Source organism: Heterodontus francisci, chromosome 7 (assembly GCF_036365525.1).
Source record: "Heterodontus francisci isolate sHetFra1 chromosome 7, sHetFra1.hap1, whole genome shotgun sequence".
NCBI classification, from domain to species: domain Eukaryota; kingdom Metazoa; phylum Chordata; class Chondrichthyes; order Heterodontiformes; family Heterodontidae; genus Heterodontus; species Heterodontus francisci.
Genome location: NC_090377.1, coordinates 104,553,289 through 104,566,354, shown reverse-complemented (window position 1 = coordinate 104,566,354; position 13,066 = coordinate 104,553,289). Strand labels below are relative to the sequence as shown.

Below are 13,066 nucleotides of genomic sequence, written 5' to 3'. Positions count from 1 at the left end.
CATATTCCCACATGTCAATCTGCACCTGTAAATCAGCAATCTTATTAATTACACACTGCGCATTCACATACATGCACATTAACCCTGATTTAGACCTTATTACTTCCTCCCTTACTTTGTTCCCACCTAATGACATACTATTCCTTCCTCTAGTGCTATCTGTCTCTCTCAGTGTACCTTGGTTGTACTGTCCAACACTCTCATTTTATGTACCTTATTCCTCTTTCCTATTTCTATATGCTGGTACCTGTTGTATGATTGCCTTTAAGAGTAGTATCCCTTTAAGTATGCTAATGAAATAAGTACCAGGAATTAGTCATGTGACTCAAAGCCAGAGTCACTCTGCAACTGTAACACCTAGAGGAAGGTTCTGTAAATAGTTAGCTCTGTACTGTATATAATAGTTAAGCTGTAATAAACCTATTTGAGATCTTCAACCAACTAGACTCCACGCATCTCATTTATGTTGCATCAGACAACATAAAGAACTCATTATATGGTGGCAGTGGTGGTGAGAAGACAAAATCTAAATTTGAAAACTACAGGTAAAACAGCTTTGAAAATGACCCTTCCTACTGAAGAGAAAGTTCAAAAACAAATACTCGCTCAAACAGTCAAAAAACTTACCTCAAGACAGAGCACAGAATGCAGACTGCAAGTAAATCGGGTGAGTCATTAAGTTGGTAGTCGAGGAATTCCAGTTTAAAAAAAAAACAAGCTGTGGAGTGCTTCAAAAGTTGATTTTTTTTTCTTTCAAAGCCTCTGTGGGAGAGAAAAGAAACAGGGAAAACCCGATTCCTACCCCAGGCTGATCGAGGTCGGCGCAATTACAGGAGGCTTCCAATTGCAAAAAACGTGAGAAAACCCGATCGCTGTAGAGTCTCCCTTCACGCAGCCAAAGTTTTAAAAAACTCAAAAAATCACTTGGGCGTGAAGAAGATCTTCCATTCACACAGCCATAGCTATATAAGTACCATTAAACCACTAAAGCGTGGAGAACATAAACAAACTCTAGCAACAAAAAGCAATTGGACTGCCTACTGAACAGCTGTGTAAACAGACCAGCTTAAGTACTACAAGCAAAATAAACACAGAATACTATAATACACCTGCTCCTCTCAATCCAAGCAGCTAGTCTAAATAACAGAGGGTTTTCATAAAGGGGAAACAGTGCAGAGTCATAGAACAAGTCTTAAAGCAGGTTTTAAAGCAAAACAACAGCAGAAATATGGATACAAAATTTCCCATCATGAACTGGAAAGCCATTGATATCCCATCTGAGTTCAAACTTTTTAAACAAAGAATGCAGTTACGCTTCACTGACCAAGTTACTTTGAACCAGAGAAACAGGCTGGGAAAATACTAATGGCAGTTGGAAATGAGTGATTACACAGAGTTAATACCTCTGGCTTATCTGAAGAAGACCAGAAAGATCCCGCAAAGATATGGAAAGTGCTAGAAGTTCAGCTCCAATTATGAGTGAATTTTAGAATTCACCGCCTGGAACTGATGCCCTATAGGCAACAGCCACAGGAATCAATAGATCAGCTTGTCAGTAGATGCCATAGTAAGGGCAATGAATGTGATTTTTCAGAAACTGAGTTGTTAGAGCAGCTAATGGAGCTGGTGATTTTATCAACACCAATTGCAGTATTTCAGAAAGACCTTTGGGGAAAAGGAAAGGTCACAGCATTCATGGACTGCTAGAAGATGGCAGGAAATAGGAAGCCATTGTAACTGGACAACAGCATCTGCAAGCACTAGGTGCAGCCAACAGACCACTGAAATGATATGTGGATTCTTAAGCTTCTTCACGTGTAAATAATTTTGATGTTGCCTAATTTTATACGGTTTTTACTTTAGCTTTTGAAAGAAAGGTGATGTTGTACGATTGCCTTTCAGAGTTAGTCCCTTTAAGATCTTAGTATGCTAATAGGATAAGTGCCAGGATGTAGTCATGTGACTCAAAGCCAGAGTCACTCTGCAACTGTAATATCTAGAGGAAGGTTCTGTAGATAGTTAGCTCTGTACTGTATATCATAGTTAAACTGTAATAAACCTGTTTGAGATCTTCAATCAACTGGACTCCACACATCTCATTTATGTTGCATCAGACAACCTAAAGAACTCATTACAGCGCCCAAACCCATGCCAATTTAGTTTAAACCCTCCACAACCATACTAGTGAACCTCCCCATGAGGACATTGGTCCCTGTCCTGTTGAGGTGTAACCCATCCCTTTTGAATAGGTACCTCATGCCTCAGAACTGATCCAAATGCCCCAAGAATCTGAAGCCCTCCGTCTTGCATACTTCAAGCCATGCATTGATCCTCCATATCTTCCTATTTCTACTCTTGCTAGCAATTGGCACTAGGACTAATCCAGAGATTACTATCCTTGAGGTCCAGCTCTATAACCTCCTCCCTATCTCCTGAAAATATGACCAAATGACCTCAATAACTGCCCTTGCTATGTCGTTGTTACCAACATGCACCACAATCTCTGGCGCACTCCCTCCCCCCTGCAGAATATCCTGCAAGGCGGTGAAGGCAAACTTGAGGCCACAGTTGACCTGCACTGTAACTGGCTCTGTTCCATGGCATGGCAACCACACTCTGGTTCACTGTGGTGTCTTGAAGATGCCAGAAACAGCTGACTGGTGCAGGATAAAGGCATTGTGCCTGCTGCGAGGGTAGCAGGCATTCACCAACATGATGGTTTGTGCATGGTTGCATACCAACTGCATGTTCAAGGAGTGGAACCTTTTGTGGTTCTGGTGAATCTTCCTGTTGAGATGCAGTGGCTGCAGAGCTACGTGCATGCAGTTGATGGCTCCCAGCACAATTCGGAAGCCCGTTACTCTGGCAAAGCTACGTGCCCACTCCTCCTGCTTCTCTCTGCTTAGAGAGAAGACAATGAAATCTCTCCTTGTGTACATTGGTGGCTTTCCTGATGTAGTGATGCATGGCAGACCGTGAGATGTTGGAAATGTTGCTCCAGTCTGGGAGAATCCTGAAGTGTAGAAATTGAGGGCCATGGCGATCTTGATGGCCACTGGCAGCTCCATCCTCATCCTGCTCTGAGGTTGCAGGTCCATTTGGAGAAGGTGGTTCAGTCCAGTGACCATCTTCTTGGAAAGGTATGGTCACTAAACATACTGCTTCTATCTGAGGTGGAGGTCAGGGAGGTGCTCTCTGAAGACTCAAGTGGGTAAGACCTTTTATTAAGACCCCTCCTCCTCCTCCTTCTGCACCCAGCTTCTCCTTGCTGCTGCCTCTCCTCACTGTGATTCTGCAGCCCAAGAGGAACTGCAACTAAAGCCTCCATGACTGAGAGCAAAGTTTCTGCTCAGAGGCCTTTCAGATTCACAATGTTCCTTCCAAAGGTCCAGCACCCATTCCCTTCTAACTGAAATAACTTGTGTAAGCTCCTCCAACACAGTACACAATATTTACACTAACTCTACAGCAGAAGACAAAAGTCAAAAGCACTTCACCAGAATGTTGCGTTGTGATCCATTTAAATGGCGCTAGTGGGGCAGGGTAGGGGGACCCTCATGCAGCTGAACACATGTTTAAGAGAAGGCGTCCAAAATAGCTGGTCGTGCACCAAATCAGCTTTAGACGCTAACTGACATCATGATCTGTCCACTCTGCATGCTTCCAGCTCATGGCGGGGCCGAACGCAGGGGGCAACCACACTTTCGCCCTTTTGAACATGGTGGGCCGTGCTAAAAATCATCGGGAGTGAACGCCTGTCACGTTTTGTACCAAAACCTGTGATGCTAATAAGCCAATACACATGGCCTTAATATGTTACTGATAGATATCTTTCTTTTGGGCCTCCTTATCTCGAGAGACAATGGATACGCGCCTGGAGGTGGTCAGTGGTTTGTGAAGCAGCGCCTGGAGTGGCTATAAAGGCCAATTCTGGAGTGACAGGCTCTTCCACAGGTGCTGCAGAGAAATTTGTTTGTCGGGGCTGTTGCACAGTTGGCTCTCCCCTTGCGCCTCTGTCTTTTTTCCTGCCAACTACTAAGTCTCTTCGACTCGCCACAATTTAGCCCTGTCTTTATGGATGCCCGCCAGCTCTGGCGAATGCTGGCAACTGACTCCCACGACTTGTGATCAATGTCACACGATTTCATGTCGCGTTTGCAGACGTCTTTATAGCGGAGACATGGACGGCCGGTGGGTCTGATACCAGTGGCGAGCTGGCTGTACAATGTGTCTTTGGGGATCCTGCCATCTTCCATGCGGCTCACATGGCCAAGCCATCTCAAGCGCCGCTGACTCAGTAGTGTGTATAAGCTGGGGGTGTTGGCCGCTTCGAGGACTTCTGTGTTGGAGATATAGTCCTGCCACCTGATGCCAAGTATTCTCCGGAGGCAGCAAAGATGGAATGAATTGAGACGTCGCTCTTGGCTGGCATACGTTGTCCAGGCCTCGCTGCCATAGAGTAAGGTACTGAGGACACAGCAGCCCCAATATTCCTGATGGACCTTTGTGGTGCTGGTCCTGTGGCAGTATAGGACCTCGGCCTAACAATCTTCCCTGGCACTGATACTGTTCCAAATTCCAGGGACAGTGAGCATTACTATGAAGGGACTGGGCCCCCACACCATTTACAGCACTCCCAGGCAGCTGTCTGCACCATGCTGAGAATTTTAAGGTTGACTTTGCTGCTCCATATGAGGGACCAGTCTGACCGTGAAAGGGAATTAAGAAAAAAACTATACTTCTTGTAGTTGCCCCTCTCCCAGAGCTCAATTGCCATAGGGAAATTGACTACTAAACAACTACTGGACCACTGGATCTACCGAGATTTAGTCCAGCCATGCAGGCTTACACAAAAGCATACTGTAGATGCTGGAAATCTGAGCTAAAAATAGAAAATGCTGGAACACTTATCAAGTCAGGCAACAGAATTTTTCTAGTTGTATGCGGGCTTACAGATTGACAGGGAAATTGATGCAGAACTGATGGGATTCGGAATGTCTGACTTCATCCTCCCAGTCCCACTTTTTCGAGAGTCAACTCAAAGGAAGGAGCAAGTTCCGTCAGAAACTTCAAAACATGTGAACAAAGTATTCTGGGCCAAAATTGCCACCAATATGCCTATATTTTATGAAAAATACACTGCCAAATTAGGGGTAATTTTGGGGCCAATGACTTGAGTCCATCAATATGTATACACAGGGTAAACAAGTCTCTGAACTTGTTTTGTTATTTGTCGACTTGACATAAAAGTACTTTGTGTCAAGCACAACTGGTGATTCATATATTCTGTTTAGATCACTGCAGTGTAGCAGGCAGATATAATCCAAATTGGGTCACAGAACATGATAGCAGTGAAGTACTATCATTTTATTAACATAGCTTGTCATCAGCAAAACCATGATATTCTGAAGTTTTATTCAATCCACTACCCCAGTAATTAAGCTGTGTCAGAAAGAAATAAAATTGAACATTTCAAAAGAGCAGTAATAAAGAGTAAAAACAGAAAATGCTAGAAACACTCAGCACATCAAGCAGCATCTGTGAAGAAAGAACAAAGTTAACATTTCAAGTTGATAACCTTTCATCAGAGTTCTGATATAGAGGAACACATTTGCAAAGAAATTAGAGAAAGGTGCAAGAATTATAGAGTAGATATAATGGGGGACTTTAAGTGTCCTAATTTAGATTGGGATAGCAATAGTATAAAGGGCAGAGAGGGGCAAGAGTTTCTAGAGGATGTTCAGGAGAATTTTCTACATCAGTATGTTTCAAGTTTCATGAGAAAGGAGGCATTGCCGGATCTGATTTTGGGGAATGAAGCGGGCTAAGTGAATCATGTGTCAGTAGGGGAACATTTCTAGGACAGTGATCATAATATCATAATAATAAAAGCAAAATACTGCGGATGCTGGAAATCTGAAATAAAAACAAGAAATGCTGGAACCACTCAGCAGGTCTGGCAGCATCTGTGGAAAGAGAAGCAGAGTTAACGTTTCGGGTCAGTGACCCTTCATCGGAACTTAATATCATAAGGTTGACTATAGAAAAGGACAAGCAGCAGTCCGGAGTAAAACTAATTATATGGGGGAGGGCCAACCTCAATGGGGTGAGGACAGATCTGGCCCAAGTCAAAGATTCCAAAGATGTAGGCAAAACTGCAATGGAACAATGGGCTGCTTTTCAAGAGGAGGTAGTTCGGGCACAGTCAAGGTACATTCCCATGAGTGGAAAAGGTAGGGCAAACAAATACAGAACTCCCTTGATGATGAAAGAGATAGCTAGTAAGATGAAGCAGAAAAAAGGTACATATGACAGATGTCAGGTGGATAATACAATTGAGAACCAGGCTGACTATAGAAGGTTCAGAGGGGAAATGAAAAAAAATCAAATAAGAGAGCCAAAAATTTTTAGGACTAAGAAAAGTCTCACTGATTAATTCTGTAAGATTTTTCTTAGACCTAATCAAAGAGAGTATGAGAAGAGACTGGCAGCTAACATAAAAGGGAATCCAAAAGTCTTCTATAGGCATATAAATAGCAAAAAAGTGCTAAAAGGAAGAGCGGGGCCGAGGAGAGACCTGAAAGTGGATCTTCACATGGAGGCAGAGGGCATGACTGAGGTAGTAATTGAGTACTTTGCATCTGTCTTTTACCAAAGAAGAAGATCCCGTCCAAGCCGTAGTGAAAGAGGAGGTAGTTGAGATACTGGATGGGCTAAAAATTGATAAACTGAAGGTATTAGATTAGCTGGCTGTACTTAAAGTTAATAAGTCACCAGGACCGTTTGAGATGCGTCCAAGGATTCTGTGAGAAGTAAGGGTGAAAATTCTGAAGGTACTTGCTGTAATCTTCCAATTCTCCTTAGATATAGGGGTGGTGCCAGAGGACAGGAGAATTGCAAATGTTACAACATTTTTCAAAAAAGGGTGTAAAGATAAGCCCAGAAACTACAGGTCGGTCAGTTTAACCTCGGTGGTAGGAAAGGTTTTAGAAATGTTAATTTGGGACAAAATTAACAGTCAATTGGACAAATGTGGATTATTAAGGAAAGCCAGCACGGATTTGTTAAGAGCAAATCATGTTTGAGTTATTTTGATGAAGTAACAGAGAGGGTTGATTTGCGCCATGCAGTTGATGTGGTGTACATAGACTTCCAAAAAGCATTTAATAGAGTGTCACATAACAGGCTTATAAGCCAGGTTAGAATAGAGCCCATGGAATAAATGGGACAGTAGCAGCATGGATCCAAAATTGGTTGAATGACAAGAAACAGAGGGTAGTTGTGAACAGTTGTTTTTCGGACTGAAGGAATGTATATAGTGGGGTTCCCCAGGGTTCAGTGTTCGGACCCCTGCTTTTCTTGATATATGTTAATGACTTAGATTTGGGTGGACAGGGAGCAATTTCAAAAATTGCAGATAACATAAAACTTGGAAGTATTGTGAATCGTGAGGAGAACTACAAGGAGGATGGTGATAAACTTCAAGATGACATAGACAGGCGGACAAGTGGTAGGTGAAATTTAATGCAGAGAAGTGTGAGGTGATTCATTTTGGCATGAAGAACAAGGAGAGGCAATATAAAATAAAGGGTACAATTCTAAAGGGAGTTCAGGAGCAGAGGGATCTGGGAGTATATAGGCACAAATCATTGAAGTTGGCAGCGCATGTTGAGAAAGCGGGAAATAAAGCATACGGGATCCTGGGTTTTATAAATAGGGGCATAGAGTACAAAAGCAAGGAAGTTATGAGAAATCTGTATAAAAGACTGGTTTGGCTTCAACTGGACTATTGTGTCCAATTCTGGGCACCATACTTCAGCAACGATGTGACAGTGCAGAAAGGATTCATGAGAATGGTTCCAGGGAGGAGGAACTTCAGTTACATGAATAGATTGGAGAAGCTGGGGCTGTTCTCTTGGAAAAGAGAAGATTGAGGAGATTTGATTGACATGTTCAAAATCATGTGGGGTCTGGACAGAGTAGATAATGAGAAACTGTTCCCGTTGGCAAAAGGATCGAGAACCTGAGGACACCAATTTAAGATGATTGGGAAAAAAGCAACTGCGACATGAAGAAAAACATTTCTATGTAGTGTGTGGTTAGGATCTGGAATGCACTGCCTGAGAGTGTGGTGGAGGCAGATTTAATTGAGGCATTCAAAAGGGAATTAGATAATTATATGAAGAGAAAAATTTTGCTGGGTTACGGGGAAATAGTGGGTGAGATGCTCTTGCAGAGAGCTGGCACAGACATGATGGGCCAAATGGCCTCCTTCTATGCTGTAACCACTCTCTGATTCTATGTGTTTTAATAGCAAAGAATAAAAATATTTCTTGGTGCTTGTCCGACATCCAGTACTGGATGAGCAGAAATTTCCTCTAATTAAATATTGGGAAGACTGAAGTCATTGTTTTCGACCCCTACTTCAAACTCGGTTCCCTAACTACCAACTCCATCCCTCTCCCTGGCAACGGTCTGAGAATAAACCAGGTTGTTTGCAACCTTGGTTTCATATTTGACTCCAATATAGGCTTCCAGCCACGTATTTGTGCCATTGCTAAGACCATGTATTTCCACCTCTGTAACATTGTCCGGCTTCACCCCTGCCTCAGCTCATCTTCTGCTGAAAACCTCATTCATACCTCTGTTACCTCTAGATTTGACCAATCCAATGCACTCTTAGCTGGTCTTCCACATTCTACCCTTTGTAAACTTGATGTCATCCAAAACTCTACTACCCTTGTTCTTACTCACATCAAGTCCTGTTCACCTATCACCCCTGTGCTCGCTGACCTACACTGGCTCCCAGTGAAACAAAGTCTTGATTTAAAAATTCTCATCCTTGTTTTCAAATGCCTCTGTGGCCTCGCCCCTCCTTATTTCTGTAATCTCCTTTAGCCCCACAACCCTCCACAATGTGCGCATCTCATTCTGGCCATTGGTGGCTGTGCCTTCAGTTCCTAGGCCCCAACCTCTGGAATATCCTCCCAACACTTTTTGCCTCTCTACCTCGCTTTTCTCCTTTAAGACATTCCTTAAAAATCTACCTCTTTGACCAAGCTCTTGGTCATCTGACCTACATCTCCTGATGTGGGGCGGCACAGTGGTGCAGCGGTTAGCACCGCAGCCTCACAGCTCTAGTGACCTGGGTTCGGTTCTGGGTACCGCCGATGTAGAATTTGCAAGTTCTCCCTGTGACTGCATGGGTTTCCACCAGGTGTTCTGGTTTCCTCCCACAGGCAAAGATTTGTTGGTTGTTAGGTAAACTGGCCATTATAAATTGCCCCTAGTGTAGGTAGGTTGTAGGATTAGTATGAATGGGTGGTTGTTGGTCAGCACACTCAGTGGGTCAAAGGGCCTGTTTCAGTGCTGTATATCTCTATGAAATCTATGTGGCTCAGTGTCATACTTTGTTTTATTGGCTCCTGTAAAGCGCCTTAGAATGTCTTATTACTTTAAAGGCACTTTATAAATATAAATTGTTGTTGTTGCCACTTCATCACTTTACATTAACTTTCTGCTTTGGTACAAGCAAGGGCAATGAAGATTACTGAGGAAATGCTACAGAAAAGAACTCCTGTAGAATTAAGCAGAGATTTTTGGAATCTATGTGAGCCTCTTCAATAAGAGTGTAAGGAAAGTCTAAGGAAGTACTTTTTGTTCAAAGCACTCCTCCATTTTATTCTTTAAACATATATACATATCACAATTGTGATTGGTGGTATTTTATTAGGTGCAGGAAAACCAGCAGGTTAGGCAGTCCTTCCTGCAAGACATGGTATCACTAACATAGCCATTGTGTGAATCCCAAAGCAGCTCCAGTGAAAGCAATAGAGGCTGTGTCTTTGGACTTGATAGAGAGATGACTGTGTTGTGCAGTCCTGGAAATCCATGTTATTGGTTGAGTATGCAGTTCCATCAAGCCAGCAGCCTCATCTTCCAAAATCTGTTGGGTCAGAGGCCAGTCTGAAAGCACACCTGCGCTGCTTCCAATAAAGCCTGTTTGGGATACATGGGCCAACTCCCCAGTGATGATGCCATGAAGTGGGCTTGCAGAGGGAGAGACTCCCCTCCTGGTGGGTTCCCCTGCAGGTAAATATTTGCTAAGTATACATTCTTCCATCATAAAATGGGAGAGTACATTAAAAAAAAGTTATTCTTTAAAGGAGCTGCTTTGAAATGGTCTGTACCAGTTGTGTATCTTGCAGTACAAATAATAGAGAGCAGGGGCTGTTTCCTTATTTTCCTTATATTGAGCCAATCAAGTAAAATGTCATTGCACAATGGAGATTAAATTCATTTTGTCTCACTGAGCTTGGTTTTACAGTTTCAAAGGAACACTAAAAGGGAACACTGTATAAAATGCTGGTAAAAAATTGCAAATAATTTTCTGGTATTTGTCCATTTATTTCATGCTTTAATCCACTCTGCTTCCTGTCTTGTCGTGGTAACCCGAATATTAAAACCTTGGACTACTGTGAGAAAATGGCTGACGTAAAAATGTATAGATTATGTAATGACATACTTAGGACCAGAACTCCCAGTCTCAGCATATATATATATATATATATATATATAATATATATATATATATATATATATATATATATTATATATATATATATATATATATAAGGTTATCAGAACTCCATAAATTATCTGATTTCACACTTATAGTTTAAAAGGTTAGAAGATTATCTTAATTGCTTTAACATTTACGGCGTAGTTTGAAACCATCTGCTATTTTACACATCAAAATTCTATGGATCTTAATATCGTTATAAGATATGGTACAGAATTTCCAGTGAGGTATGTTGAAGTTTACTGAACGATTGTGAAAAGTTGTTGATCTGCCATGGTATTGCAAATGGACATGAATTCGGGGGGAAAACAGTCTCCCTGTTCTATTAATTATCCCTTTTCTTGTTCTTCATTTTTAAATTTTTCATGCCTGCCTCTTTCTATCTTTGTCTTCCATTTGTTCTGTCTCCTTTCTTTCTGTAAGACTATCATACATTGTTGTTGTCTTTTCTGTATGTCTCTGGATTTGTTTCAGACTGTGTCACTCCTTCAGTGTAAATCTTTCCTTTTCTTTGTTTCCTTTCAGTATGGCTCAGTTAGTAACACCCTTACCTCCAAGTAAGAAGGTTGTGAGTTCAAGCCTTAACTACCTAGCATGTAGCACAAAAAGTAGGCTGATGCTTCAGTGTACTATTGACTGTATCGTCAGTGGTGCTATCTTTGGATGAAATGTTACAAAAAGTCACTATGCTGTCATACATGAAGAAAAGTGTTGATTTTTCTTGATAGCTTGGCAGACTTGATCTCTTGTGAAGACTTGATCTTTGTAAATCTACCCCTCAATTACTCTTCTGTATCAATGAAAAACTCCCTCTAGACCAGTAAAATGATTTTTTAAAATCCATTTTGGGGATTTGGGCATCATTAGTAAAGCCAGCATTTATTATACATCTCTACTTGCCCTTGAAAAGGTAATGGTGGGCCTTCTTCTTGAACCATTGCAGACCATGTGATGAAATGTACAAGTTAGGGAGTTCCAAGATTTTGACCTCGCGACGATGAAGGAATGGCGATCTATTTCCAAGTCGGGTCAGTGTGTGACATGGAGGGGAACTTGGGGGTGATGGCATTCCCATGCACTAGCTATGTTTGTCCTTCTAGGTGATGGAGATAATGCTTATCATGAAGCATGAGAAGAATGAACTTCTGGTAGGTCTATCGCTTTACTTCCCATCATTAAAACTGTACTTGTCTATAATATATCCCATAGGAGTAAAACTGAGAAATTTGATTGATTGGATTTACAGTGGTGCAGCTAATGGACAATCATGTTTCCGACTTGTCCAATGAATGGAACTGGTCTTCAATTGACAGCAATATACAGTTAGTTTGCAATCAGTACAGTGAACTTAATTTTTAATTGCTAATTTTCAGCTTAAAGATATGGAATTCCTTTGAATATTTTGAGAGGTTTGACACTATGGCAGATGCAAAATGAAAGGCCATTCATGAAGTATACAGATACCTTTTCTTATCAACCAAAATGAATATAGATTTGGTAGAGTAGTGGTTATGTTCAAATTGTACCATGGCCGATAGAGAATTTGAATTCAGTTTAAATAATACTAGGAAATCAAAAGCTGGTATCAGTAAAACTGACCGTGAAGCTATAGGATTGGCTCACTAATGTCCCTTAGGGAAGGGAACCTGCCATTCTTACCTGGTCTGCCCTATATATGATTTGAGTCCCATATCAATGTGGTTCCCTCTGAAATACCCTCTGAAGTGACCTAGCAAGCCACTTAGTTGAATCATTTAACGACAAAGAATACCACATGGACTGTAATGGTTCAAGAAGGCAGCCGACCACCATCTTCTCAGGGCAACAGAAACAGGAAATAAATGCTGGCCTTGTTCGTGATAGCCACATCCTGAAAGCGAATTTTAAAACAATTGATCATCCCGAATTTCTCTAGAGTCAATCCCACTCCACTTCACCAAAAATTGTGGTAGAAACCTTGCTAACCTCTTCCCTACCCGCCTGCTGTCAGATTGCATAAGGACGTTGTAAAAATTGTTCAGATTTAAAACAAAGGCCGGATTTTTACACCCTCCTACAGGAGCGCGCTGGTGGCAGGGGGTGCTATAAAATCAAGTGGGAAGCAAGGGGTGGGGGTCCCATTCCCTTCCCGCCCCACTGCAATTTTATTCGGGGCAGCAGTGGCGAGAAACGGCCTGCTCGTCTCAGGCCAATCAAGGCCCTTTAAATGGCCAATTAACTGCCACTTAAGGGCCTTCTCCCACCGCCGCTGGTACTTTATCTTCGGCAGGCGGGCGCCTTAAGCTCCACAGAAGGCCTCCTTGGGTGCTAGGGGGAGCCCTCCTGATCGGGCACCCTGTGTTCCACGGAGGGTCCCTTCCCTGAAACCCTAACCGCCCCTACTGAAATAAAGCTCCCCCCCTCCCCCAACCAACCTCCCTTGCCTCGTCGGGGCCTGGCCATTTGTCCCTGCTGAGGCCCCAAAACTTACCTGTCTTCAGGGGC

At 42.4% G+C, this 13,066-nt stretch overlaps 1 protein-coding gene across 1 annotated transcript in view; it reads left to right on the top strand.

The window, feature by feature from the left end:
* The window catches only part of LOC137372404 (parathyroid hormone 2 receptor-like), a 131,307-nt gene that overhangs the window by 79,872 nt on the left and 38,369 nt on the right, over positions 1-13,066 (top strand). The window lies entirely within an intron of this gene.